This window comes from Octopus bimaculoides, chromosome 13, assembly GCF_046866305.1.
Source record: "Octopus bimaculoides isolate indiv1 chromosome 13, ASM4686630v1, whole genome shotgun sequence".
NCBI lineage: Eukaryota > Metazoa > Mollusca > Cephalopoda > Octopoda > Octopodidae > Octopus > Octopus bimaculoides.
This window is the reverse complement of record NC_142940.1, coordinates 64,473,108-64,486,884: the sequence shown is the minus strand read 5'-3', so window position 1 is coordinate 64,486,884 and position 13,777 is coordinate 64,473,108. Positions and strand designations below refer to the sequence as shown.

Genomic DNA, 13,777 nt, shown 5'->3' with positions numbered 1-13,777 from the left:
ATACACACACACACACACACACTGCAAACTTATACTTGTATCTGAAATAAGCGAAAACGTATGTAAGCCCCCCCCCCTTTTTTTTTACCCCAAATGATTTAGTCAGAGTAGGGAGGGTGGCACCGATGATCCTTTTGAAGGTGTCAGATGTTAGTCTTAAAGAAAGGGTTACCGCCAACTGAAAAAAACTGCCCAGAATTCTAGCACTATAATGAATTCTGTAGAAAACACCCAAGAGCCAGGTAGTTATATTAACAGAAATGATCCCTCTGACAGGCTTCCACACAGTATCCGTCTATCAAATTTCACTCACAAGGCTTCGGTTGATATCAAGCTATGCTCGAAGATACTTCTATCGTTCTAGTTTCTATCGTTCTCAACACAACCAACGAGATCTTTGTGCAACTGAAACCCGAGTGTTTTTTCAGTCAGCTGAAGGCAGTTTTGACACAAACTTGGCAGACACGCGTCTCATACCCAAATCTTCAGGGATAATAGACTGAACTGAACCATAACTAATCTGCACATCCTCTGATAACTTACGGATGGTGATTCGACGATTTCCCCTCACAGCTTCACACACATCTTCGATGTTTTTCCCAATGATGCTGATTGCGGGTCTCCCAGAACGTTCGTCAATATCAACGTTTTTCGGCCATCTTGGAAACGAATGAACTACTCGTAGACGTGTGTGCGTCTCATACACTCCTCTCTATACACTTTCTGCAACCTTGCATAGGCCTCCGAGCAGTTATCGCCATGACAACTTTCTTTGTCATGGTCAAGGCAACGATCACACGCTACACACCTTCCTTACAAGCACTGCTGTAAACAGGGGACGTGAACTAGGACGTTAAAACTTAGTGCGCAGCACATCAGAGTTCAAGGTCAATTTTTGCCAAACGACTTTGTGCTTTAGCTTCGTTACTACGGCAACCGTCCGGATACTTATTGATCAGACCTCGTACGTACGTACGTACATACACACACACTCATCTTGTACATACATACATACACACCGTACACATACATACATACACATACATATTTTACTTAAAAATCCAAACTGATATTTAAAATTGAAATAATAATTCTCAGCCAAAGATAGTCTGTTGCGTCATTTAAGGTGAATATTGCAGATTCGATCAATAAGCTGTACAATAAAGTTATGCGGGAATTTTTTAAAAATTCAAAAAGTTTTGTCAACTGAAAATAAATTCCAGCAAGGAGAGATCTTTGTTTATTGGTAAGAAACCGGTCGCTCCAAAGAATTCAGAGAATTTTATATGTGTGTGTGTGTGTGTGTGTGTGTGTGTGTGTGTGTGTGTGTGTGTGTGTGTGTGTGTGTGGCAGAAAAGGAAAACGCCTCAAGAGAATTGTCAAAGAATGTTGAACTGTCGAAGTTGTTTGCAATGTGGTTGATCAATCTGCTAGAAATAAAAGCCAAATCTCTCTTAATTGCTCCCAGTCGTTTTGATTTCAAAAAGAGAAGAGGGGCAAGAATTTTGGATATCCATTGCCGAAAGGGAGGCGGGGTGGTCTTCATCGTGGTTCTTCTCCATTTGTACTGATTTGGAGATTAGGAATTCGAAATTCTATACGTAGTCATGGAGACAGTTGTTCTCGTTGCTTAGTTTCCAATTCAGTTCGTACCGTGAAGATATACGATCAACAACGCCCCAGCTGTGACTGTCCGTCTTTCATGCTGTCTTACGTAACTTTTCCAGATTGTTTTACATGATCGGCTTCATTATTGAGGATGGTTTCAAAGCTTCTATCATTTCTGGCGCTTCGAGCGACCACGTATTCGCTCGCTCGGTGCCAATGTTCAAAAGGTGGGTTTTACGAAACAAAGATGACTAAATGGTACATTCCAAACAGTGGAAATTTTTTTAAGATTTTATGCATAAAACATATATATACATACATATATATAAAACATATATACACATACATATTCATAAGCACCCATCCATACATACATGCACTTACATACATACACACACATACATATAAACATACATATTCATAGGTGTTACGGACATATATGTACATACATACATCCGTGTGTTAAATAGACACACCCACGGATTAACATATTCGCAAACGTATGCATGTATGTATGTATAAATGTGTTTATCTAGCTACGGTTGTGTATATATGTGTGTGTGCGTGTATGTGTGTGTTGTGTGTATGTGTTGTGCATATGCAGTAACCAATGGTGTGCATATGCATGTGTGTGTGTTGTGTGTGCGCGAGTAAGCTTGTGTGTGTGTGCGTGTGAGTGCGCTTGTGTGTGCCCATGATGGCAACACACATCTGTGGTGTGTACGAATGTGCTCATACTTTTTCCTTTGTTTTTTTCTATTTGTTTTCCTTGTGAATATTTCAATGAAGGACTGCAAAGATGTCGGTGCGCCAATGAACAAGTGTGTATGAATTCCATTCGGTTGAGTCCATAAACTCGGGAACTCGCATGGGGAATCCCAGGAAGGCTTTACGGGTGAGTGTTTTTTGCTCCCTGTTCCATAAATCTGTTTTTGTTGCCGAACCTTATTGGGTTCTTATCAGGGGGCCTTCACATCATTTTGACAATCTCCATAGAAACAAGCAGCCAAACTGTTTATATACTCAGCAAATGCAGCAGTTACTCTATGAAGGAATCCCTAATTTGCATACCGAAAGTGTTTAACACTCTATAAATACCAGCGACCTGTCAACGGGGATCTTAATCCACACAGTTTCAAGGTATGATATAATATGTATGTGTATGTATGTAATGTTGTACAATAGCGAGCCAAGAAGAGTTGAAGATTGTGTGAGACATATTTATGTAGAGGACAAAAGTTAGAAAATGGAATCGATCCTCCAGTTGTGGAGATGATGAAAGGAGATGAAAAGGTACATAAAGTGATAATTAGATATGTTCCTAAAAGGGGACAATATTTACAAAAGAAATTTGAGAACGAATAAGTGAAGCTAGAATTAGGAAGCTAGAGGTTTGCTTATCTAAATTTTTCTTTATAAAAGAAAAGGAAACATCCATTAGTGTAGCAATCATAGGGACATATCAATCCTGCCGTTCACAGGGAAAATCCTAGCACGGATCGGGCTCAATCGGAACATACATCTCGAGTGTGGTTTCCGAAAATCTCTTCGGTCCATGGACATGATCTTTGCTGGAAGACAGCTTCGGGAAAAATGTCAGGAACACAATCAAGACCTCTTCACTGTATTCATCAACCTGACCAAGGCTTTTGATATTTGTAGGCAGACAAGGCTCTGGAAAATAATGAAAAAATTTGCTTGCTCGAACAACTTCGTTAACATGACACAACAGTTTCAGGATGGCACGCAAGCTTGTGCCTTGAATGGTGGAGGATTTTGGACACCTTTTGCAGTAACCAATGGTGTAAAGCACCCACACTCTTCAACTTAATGTTTAGCGCAATGCTTCACGATGCGTTCTTCTATGAAACATCTGGCATCCAGATCAGATAAAGATCTAAAGGTGGTCGTTTTAACATCCTGAAAACCAGGATTACTACCCCACAAGGGAGCTCCATTGTGCAGATGGTTGTGCTCTGAATACAAACTCTGAAGCAGATCACCGACGGAGCTTAGACAATTTTAATAAAGCTTGGGATAACATCGGTTTCAATTTCAGTATAAAAAAGACCGAAACCATGCACCACTCCGCTCCCGGAAAATCTTACGTTGAACCATTCAGATATCCAATAATCGACCTCTCCAAGTAGTAAAAGGATCCACTTACCTTAGATGTAGCCGGCAAAGGAGTCTTCACATTGATGATGAAGTGACGCAAGGATGGAAGAAGCCAGCTCTGTCTTTGGACGTTTTCATCAAAAAGTTTGGAAAAGATCTTGTCTGGATATAAAAACAAAATTTGGCTCATACAAAGCTTTTATGATGACTACAATACTTTGCCGTTGTGAAATCTGGACAGTTTACCAAAAACATGCGAAAAGAATTAGTTACTTGCACCGAACGTGCCTGCAAAAGATTCTTAACATCAGGTGGCAGGATTAAATTCCCAATACAGCTGTGTTCGAGAGATTTAATATGTCAAGCATGTATGGTTTCCTAAGCAAATTCCAGCTGTGGCGGAATGTGCATACAGTGCGCATGCTCGACTCCAGACTTCCCAAACAGAACTTCGTCGGTAAACTTGCAGTTGGCTCCCAGTCACGTGGTGGACCAAAGAAGAGATGCAAAGACACTCAAGACAACTTTGGAAAAGTGTAGCTTGGGAACATCTTGCTGAGGATCGCTGACAGTGGCATTGAGCTGAGTACAGTGCCATGAATCTGATATGACCAGAGAAGCTAAAGAGAGGTGGGAGCTGTACGGAAAGAAAGACTCCCATTTTGTCCCCGTTCTGCATTCAGCAACTACTGTTCGTTAACAGCATTCAGCTAAAGTTGACGCCGTTTATACTTTGTTGTCTCTGAATTTTCGCTGTCGGTTTCTTTTCATCGAACAATTTATTCGTCATCCATGAAACACAACCTGAGGCATTTAACAAACAAACTGATTCAAGTTGTGGATCTTTTGTAAGTGGAAGCCATCCCCCTGAAGTGCACGATATTTTAAAGACTAACTTTGCTGCCACGTTTTTTTCTTCTCTCTCTTTTGGTCAAGCTTTCTTCTATTTAGGAGTTGTAAACTAATCATGGCTACTGGAAACGAATGCTACACCGGCGAAGAAACTTCTGCAAAAGCTTCAGTTCAAGCTGTTGCTAAATGTATACCTTTGTAACCGGCGATTTTATGCCAAAAGAGTAAAGCTGATAACTTGGCCATCTTCAGAGATATGAAAGGTCAGCCAAATAGTATGTAATATGTATGTATACGTATGTAGGTATATAAAGCTATAAAAAAAATTAGTTCTATGTAAAGAAGTATAAAAACTAATGCTCTTTCTCTCTTCCTCTCTCTCTCTCTCTCTCTCTTTCACACACACACACACACACACACACACACACACACACACACACACACACACACACACACGCACGCACGCACGCACGCACGCACGCACGCACGCACGCACGCACGCACGCACGCACGCACGCACGCACGCACGCACGCACGCACGCACGCACGCACGCACGCACGCACGCACGCACGCACGCACGCACGCACGCACGCACGCACGCACGCACGCACGCACGCACGCACGCACGCACGCACGCACGCACGCACGCACGCACGCACGCACGCACGCACGCACGCACGCACGCACGCACGCACGCACGCACGCACGCACGCACGCACGCACGCACGCACGCACGCACGCACGCACGCACGCACGCACGCACGCACGCACGCACGCACGCACGCACGCACGCACGCACGCACGCACGCACGCACGCACGCACGCACGCACGCACGCACGCACGCACGCACGCACGCACGCACGCACGCACGCACGCACGCACGCACGCACGCACGCACGCACGCACGCACGCACGCACGCACGCACGCACGCACGCACGCACGCACGCACGCACGCACGCACGCACGCACGCACGCACGCACGCACGCACGCACGCACGCACGCACGCACGCACGCACGCACGCACGCACGCACGCACGCACGCACGCACGCACGCACGCACGCACGCACGCACGCACGCACGCACGCACGCACGCACGCACGCACGCACGCACGCACGCACGCACGCACGCACGCACGCACGCTCGCTCGCTCGCTCGCACACTGGACTTTACTGAAATTTGTACAAGCGATCTTACAGCGTTTAAAAAGTCGGCAGTTTTTAAATCTCTGTGTTCCGCTCGTATAGGCAACAATAACTGCATCGTTTTCATTTCGTGTCTTTGCATTTTATCGATCATGGAGATCTGAAAAATACAAAGCTTTTAATCAAATGTCCTCAAATACACTCGATACACTGTTTCTGGATGACGCAATATAAGTCAACAATCAGAAAGTTCTTTGTTGAATTTGACCATGTCATGACGTTGCTTCGTTAAATAACAGCCAACGCCCAGTCATTGGGATATCGTCTGATTTGGCAATACATAATTCTGATTGTTGAAGGACGGTGCATTTGGAAGGCCATATGGAATGGATACATGAAAGAAGGGTCTACAACATGAAGGTCTTGACGAGGCACGAAGATTACACGAAGATGTTGCTTCCAATAGATCTGTGAGTTTTTGGCTAGGGTCATTAAGTCCGACCTGACTGACATTAGATTGTTAAAAAAAACAGCAGATCCATGATTCGTAAACTGGAGAAGGAAACAGAAAATATTCCGATATTCATTTGGCAGATTCGTGGAAGAGGAAGGATCAAAACTAAGAACAAAGAACAATTCTCCGACGTGTCGTAAAGCAAAATAGTTGTCGCATGGTTGAGACAACAGCATGTGGTCTGATGTGGAGCAAGAATAGCGGAGAGGAAAATGGGTTATAGTGTCAGCCAAAAGAACTCGGGCATTCTTTGGAAGCATCGATACTAATTGGCACCATTTGCAGGAGTGATGCTAAAAGTATTGATGATATCACCAGTTAACAGCTGATAAAGGGAAGAAATATCGTTGTGCAAACTGTATGCAATATATATGGGTGTGTTTGTAAGTATGTGCGTATGTGTGTGGTTGAATATGCTGTTAGGCAAAACTTGAACTGCTAGTCAACACGAGCCTTACAATAAATTCGACAATACTCACAGAATTGAGTTGTTCGATCCATAAATGTTCAGTTATTCTTAAATTAGCTTTAAATTAAGCTGTTTAAAATTCAAATGTGTGTATGGGGTTTATACGCTCGTAAAGACACTCATTTGTGCGTGTATGCCCGTATACATACATACATACATACATACATACATACATACATACATACATATATCCTCTGCGAAATCTATTTATTCGCCGAGTAGCCAAGAATTATACCTATGACACGTGTAATACTTGACGGAATTCTCAAGTAGAGTCTAGTGACTGACAAATGACTATGGGTAAAAGATGGGGTGCAGAGCGACACGCAGTTGGGGATCGAGCTCTGAAAATCATGTCGCCAAAGCGAAGTCCTTAACCAATCAGCCAGGCCTACATCTATGTACATGTAGTAGTAGTAGTAGTAGTAGTAGCAGTAGCAGCAACAGGAGGATGAGAGGAAGTGAGAGTGAGAGAGAGAGGGAGAGTGACAGAGAGATCTTGAGAGAACAGAAGTAAGAAAGAAAAGGAGATATTACTGAGACAGAAAGAGAGAGAGAGAGAGAGAGAGAGAGTAACATAACTATATAGGTAGTCAAGTAGGGAGATGAACAAAGAGTGAGGGAGAGAGAAAGAGAAACCAAAAGAAAGAATGCTAGAGAGAAAAAAATGTCGACATTGATCGAGAAAAGAAGGGAATCTCAGAAAAAGGTAAAGAAGGGAGGGCGGGGGAGATTAATTGAGAAGAATTGAAGAGAAGAGAAAGAAATGGTTTAAGTTCCATTTATCTATTCAAAGTGAAGAGGCGATGAGGAAAAAAACGAGAAAAGAAATGCCAAGTCTAAAAATCTGTTGCAAAGAACTTGATTTGAAATCAGATGTTCTGTTAGTGACATGAATGGTGCCTGAAGAATTGGATATTTATATATGGAAATGGTTGGATTACAGATTTTTGTAGAGAACTGGTGACCAGTAGAAGAGGAAAGCATTGATCTGGTAGGGAGTGGTATTGGGCTGTGGTGGGATGGGATGTGTGTTGCAGTGCTGTACAAGTGATTGTCCCGACTTAATTGTTTTCCGTTTGATGTTTTCTGTGGCAGTCGGTGGCCAACATCATTTCAAGGCTTGTTTGACAACGCTGTCAGAGAGAGAGAGAGATGGAAAGGGAGAGACAGAGAGATAGGAAGCGTCACACTAGGGAGAGAGAGCACTGCGTGAATGACAGTACCGGGGGAAAGGTAGTGTTTCCTTTTGACTGCGCATGTGTTGTGCTTAAAAACGTGTTTATATTCTTGAAAATGATAAAGTGTAGAATTAGATTATTATCCTGCTTCCAGCCACAGCGTTGCTGCCAGGATTTGAAAAACAGGGCACATTTCCACAACAACCCCCATCTTATTTTGTGATTTGAGGAAGATTTATCTGCTATTTCTAACAAGTTAACCGATCGTGTAGAACCTTCACTCGTTGGCTTGGCTTGTGTCATGAGTAAAGGACATGTACCACTGTTTGTGACTCTAGACACCCATCGACTCCATATTTCACACATTGTCTGCTTAAAAACAAAATAATGAAAAGAACAAAATTATGAAAACTGTACGAAACATAGATTAAATGAAAACAGTATCAACGTCTCGTGTTTGCCAAGAAGCCATGTCTTTATCGACGAGTGATTTACACAAAGAATTTTCTGTAAGCGCGTATCCGAATGCTCAGACAAACCCATACGCATGCATACATATAAATATAAATGTAAATACACACACATACATATATACATATATACATATTTACATACATATATATAAACATATATTTATGTATATATATGTGTGTGTGTGTGTGTGTGTGTGTGTGTCAGTGTTTTTAATTGTCGAATAAACAGTTGCCAGTTTGACAAGTAGAGTGATATATTACTGTCGTCATAGAAAATTGCGTATGAAATGTGATATCAACTCCAATAGCTGTTGGTAACAATGATATCAAGTGAGTTATTGTTTCGATCTCATTTTCTTTCCGCGTGACAAGTTCAATGCAGGATACGAGGTCCATTCCAGTTTTGAGACTTCTTGTAGGAGTGGCTGTTGTAACAGTCTTAAATTATTGTCATTTTTATTATATCTTTACTATACATGTAATAAGCTGACCTGCCAACTTTTATTATTTTATATTGAACACACATTACTAAACACTGCTTTGTCACAGCTGTCAGGATGTAAAGGTAATTTTGAAGCTCGCTACGCAATAAAATGTTGTGTGAAACTGGGAAGAAACACAAGAGAAAGACTGCTGAAGGATTAACTTGCTTGAGAAGAGCTTATCTGTTTTTCGTTGGCACAAGAACGGTAGAGAGACGATGAGAGGTATGGGGGAGAAGGTCAAAACATCAGAGTTGGTTGATACAATTCGCAGTTTTCTAGATGAAGACAGTCGTGTTTCTACAAAGACGATAAGCAAACAATTTGAAGGTGTGCATACTCTGTGTACAGTAGCAACTGTACATAGAATTATTCTTGAAGATCTGAACACGTACAAAATTCGTGCAAGATTTGTTTCCGACGTGCTCAATAAGGAACCGAAGGAAAGATGCATCGGTGACGGCGGGGAGACAGTTGAGCTCGTTAACTCCAGTCCAAGGATATTCGAATCTCTAGTGAGGTGCGACATGAGCTGGATCTACACTTATGATCCAGAGACCAAGAACCAAAGTGCCCAATGAAAGCACCTTTCGGAATCGCAAATACAGAAACAGTTCAATACAGATGTTGATTTCTTCATCTTTCTCCTTCTCTTTCACACACACACACACATACACACGCACACATCCTCTTTGCCTCTCTCATTCTCTCTCTCTCTCTCTGAAACAAATCGATTGTGTTTAGACCTGGAAACCGATTGTGTTCCACCAAATTTAGATGCCCAAGACACACCATATTTTACAACGGTGCTCCAACGTCAGAATTTGAAAGTTCATGGCCATGCAATGCAAGACTTTTGTATTCTACAACTGTTGCTCAAATGATTGTGAGTGACATACACAACGAAATGTCAGTGCATTCATCCCACCGAACACAGAATATTGAATTTAGTGGAACATGAGAAGAGCAGTAGAAGCCGTCGGTAAATGATCGTCAGCAAATATTATAAATGCCGGAGGTAAAAACGGTAATTATCTATTATAATTCGTTCTTATTTTGAAATATTAAATGTTTTCTCGTACTTTATATCAGAGATCTCGTTATAATTCAGAGACGCATAAGGGACAACACTTCATCACTTAGAACAAAAGAAAGCTAAAAAAAAAGAAAAATGGGAGAATATTTTCTCGTTTACCTTTTACTTGTTTCAGTCACTTGACTGCGGCCATACTGGGGCACCGATTTGAGCAATTCATTTTAGTCAGATGAATAGATTGCAAGATTGCAACACTTCTTTTTTCAGACACAAAGAAACACCCTCATATGTGTGTGTGTGTGTGTGTGTGTGTGTGTGTGTGTGTGTGTGTGTGTGTGTGTGTGTACATATATATATATATATATATATATATATATATACCTGGCGAACTTCTTTTACCTTCCGTCTCCCAAATCCCCTGACACAGCTCTGCTCGGCCTGAGGCCAGAGTGGAAGACACTTGCTCAAGCTGCCACACGGTGAGACTGAATCCGGAACGAAGTTGTTGGGAAGTTAGCTTCATACCACCCAGCCACGCCTGCGCCAATCTTTTTAATAAATTAGGGAGATTTTTTAATATTCAAATATGGTTCACTGAGTTGTAATGATGCGCCAAAATGGAACACGCTAATTAAAAAGCTGGGGTCCACCATTTCGTAGACATCTGTTGCATTCTTCTTGTATTTTGTTTGTTCTTTTAAGGTATTTTCATATTTTTCCACCAACAAATGTTACAGCTTGTTTGCTTTAGTTTATTATTTTGTCATTGAATAAATGTGGTTCGTGCGTTTTTACTTCTTTATTTCATCGTTTTCATTCACCATCACCACACCCAACACCTACCCCCCACCCCCACACACAGACAAATGCGTGTGTATAAATATAAGCAATGTTGCTGCCGAGCTGTGTGAAATAATTCCCTGGTTTTCCCGATCTTTCTTATTTCTTTATTGCCCACAAGGGGCTAAACATAGAGGGGACAAACAAAGACAAAGGGATTAAATCGATTACATCGACCCCAGTGCGTAACTGGTACTTAATTTATCTACCCCGAAAGGATGAAAGGCAAAATCGACCTCGGCGGAATTTGAACTCAGAACGTAACGGCAGACGAAATACCGCTAAAGCAGTTCGCCCGGCGTGCTAATGTTTCTGCCAGCTCGCCCAACGATCTTTCTGCCATCCCAACAATGATGTGATCCTGCCGTCCAAGGTGTGTCACATTGGCTGTTTTTATTATTATTATTATTATTGTTGTTGTTGTTGTTGTTATTTTCTCCATTAACCTGGAGACCTACGCTTGCTGTGGCATTTCCAAATTGTGAAGTAAGGTTTTGGTTCTTTCATTTATATCTGACATCAAGTCTTAATTGATCAGCACCTACCATTGTGACGCCTGGATATCTGGAATTTCATGATTTTGAGATGTTAAAACCACGTGTGCGTTAATCTGGTGAAGTGCGAAGACGGAGTCAAAACAGAATCGGAATAAAAAGAGAAAAGCGTTTAAGAATGTGTTCGTCTGCAAAACACCGTCAAGAAAATAACAAAAAAATGTCTTCGGCAGGCGAACGCACTTTAGTGGTTTTTTGTTTGTTTTCTTTATTGAGTATCACCATTGCATTCATTTCTCGAGAGACTCTATTGTCAAATTGTTGCGTCTTGTCTTTGTAAAGTGAGTCAAAACTTTTGAGAAATCTATGAATAACAACGGTAAGGAGATTCTTTCTGTGATCATTCTCACTAAGTCACCTGACAGTTAATATTGGATCTGATTCTGAGAGATTCTTTTTGAATCTAATTCGATTTCGACAAAGAATTTTTCTCGAGCTCTGGCTGGATACGAATATGGTTCCAGTCCTTTCACCCTTTTTTTTTTTCCTTTTCATCGGAAAGTTTTTTATCCAAAATTATTATTTATAGCACTATTCACTTCGAGGCGCACAGTTAAAATTATTTATTTGTGTATCAATATATTATATGTCTTAGCTGTGGTAGCTGTTAATATAATATTCAGGTAATTCTGTACTAAATCTCTGTCGACCTTCAGTCCATTTATTGAGAATGGATGTAATTGCACGGTTAGAGAAGTAAATCAGTACATTCCTTAGTTTTATAGACCTCAGTGAGTAAGCTATTCAAATCAGGTGGGTGGGTGTGTGTCTTGATTGTAGAGAGAGCATCTATTTCTTCATCTACTGTTCAGTTACCTAGTTTGATAATCAATTCATAGTTTTTACAGGCCTTTTATTAATGACTGAATGATTCCTAAGAAGATTTTAAAGAGAAATTTTTTTCTCATTCATCAGTTTCATCGAAGTCCTTGTACTGCGGCTTGTGTCTCCCAACAATTTAAAGAGTGAACAAATCCAAAGTGAAAGATCAGACTAAATGAGAACCACCGCCTTGGGAAGCAGTATGACAGGTGCATAGTTTGAGCGGAGGAATCAGATAAGCAATGATCAAAGATGAAATCGGATTGGCGACATTGACCAGGGTGGCCTTGTTCCGAAATTATTACTAACATCACTTGAACTGAACATTGTAGCAGTCATACGACCATCGAACGGTTTACTATGACCTTAACCCTCACAGACTTTAATCCTCATAGATGTTTAAGCTACATCACACGTCGCCAGCTCAAACATATTGTTTTGTTGTGATCTATAGTTACAGATAAAAAAAAAAACTCAAATAAATCTGGATTAATTAATTGTAAACATTTGATGTTATTTTCAACTTTTAACATTCTTTTCAATTAACTTCTTGAAGTACCTGTCTGCAATATTGGTGTTTTATCTATTCAGAAACATCAAATCCATGATGAATTAGATCTCACACATCGTGATTCCACAACAATCTCCTGCTATAGTCCAGCTATGTAATTAAAATTGAAGTTGAAGACATCCAGTACAAGCTCATTTCATTCTCACTTAAGAAATAGCAAAGTATAACGCCTTGTTCAAAAGAAGAGATATGAATGCGCAAATTGGACGTAACAAAAATCACAAATCTATCTTTCGCAAATCCACTTATATAGATATAGTCAATATTTTCAGGGATTGGTTTTTAAGAAATAAACTATTGTGCTTAAAGAAAAGAATAGTAATTTAGGCTCATTCACTTACTCTGTATTCCAATAATCTCAAAAACCAACAGCAATCCACGGTGTGACAGGATTACATTGTTTAAGTATGAGAAAATATGCAATGAGTAACATCATTGTGATCAAAAATAGAATTGAAGCAGAAAATGCAATCAAATCGTCACATCTTACCACGCTATAATTATAACTGCATTCTATACAAACGCAAAATCAAGACAAAAGCAGATCGGGAATCTAGGTCAGCCATTAAAAAACGTGGAAATATCAAAAAAAAAAAACATCGCATCCGAAAAATTACGCAACTCTCTAAAAATATCTAAGTTAAACCTGCAAAAATACAAAAATAACTGATTGTTACATTTGAAGTGGGTCGGAAAGACTATATTCTAAAACAATATTGATCTGATTACGCATTCTGTTGATAACAGTTTCTTTTACAGAGCATTTGGATAACGAAATCAGTTCTTGGAAAATGAGGCAAAATTAATAACCTCAAGCCAACAGGATTGTCTCAACGAATGAAAGGACCAACGGAATATTTAGTCACGCCTGAATTAACCTTCGCGTGAAATGAGAGAACTTGGTTCTCTTTCTAAACTACAAAATTGACGGATAATACCATTAATTGCTTCTGATAGTAAATTATGAAAACCAGCCGCCTTCATTTTGCTCGTTCATAAGACTTCGGTGGGCTTTCCTAAGCTCATTAACTAAAATATGAAGGACATGTTTCATAGCAGTTTTTGTGGGTCTCTTTGAAACTGGTGGGACAATGCCAAGAAGGTTTTGT

General features: G+C 40.6%; 1 long non-coding RNA gene across 2 annotated transcripts in view; it reads left to right on the top strand.

Moving 5' to 3' along the window:
• LOC149132935 (uncharacterized) overlaps positions 1-12,533 on the top strand; it is a 21,523-nt gene extending 8,990 nt beyond the window's left edge. Inside the window, exons 2-3 of one of the 2 annotated variants that reach the window (XR_016244078.1) lie at positions 2,398-2,503; positions 12,191-12,533. This is a non-coding gene — a long non-coding RNA (uncharacterized LOC149132935). Of the gene's footprint in view, positions 1-2,397; positions 2,504-5,741; positions 9,873-12,190 lie in introns of those variants that run through there. The other variant, XR_016244079.1, reaches the window with a different exon arrangement.
• The last annotated feature ends 1,244 nt before the right edge of the window (positions 12,534-13,777 follow it).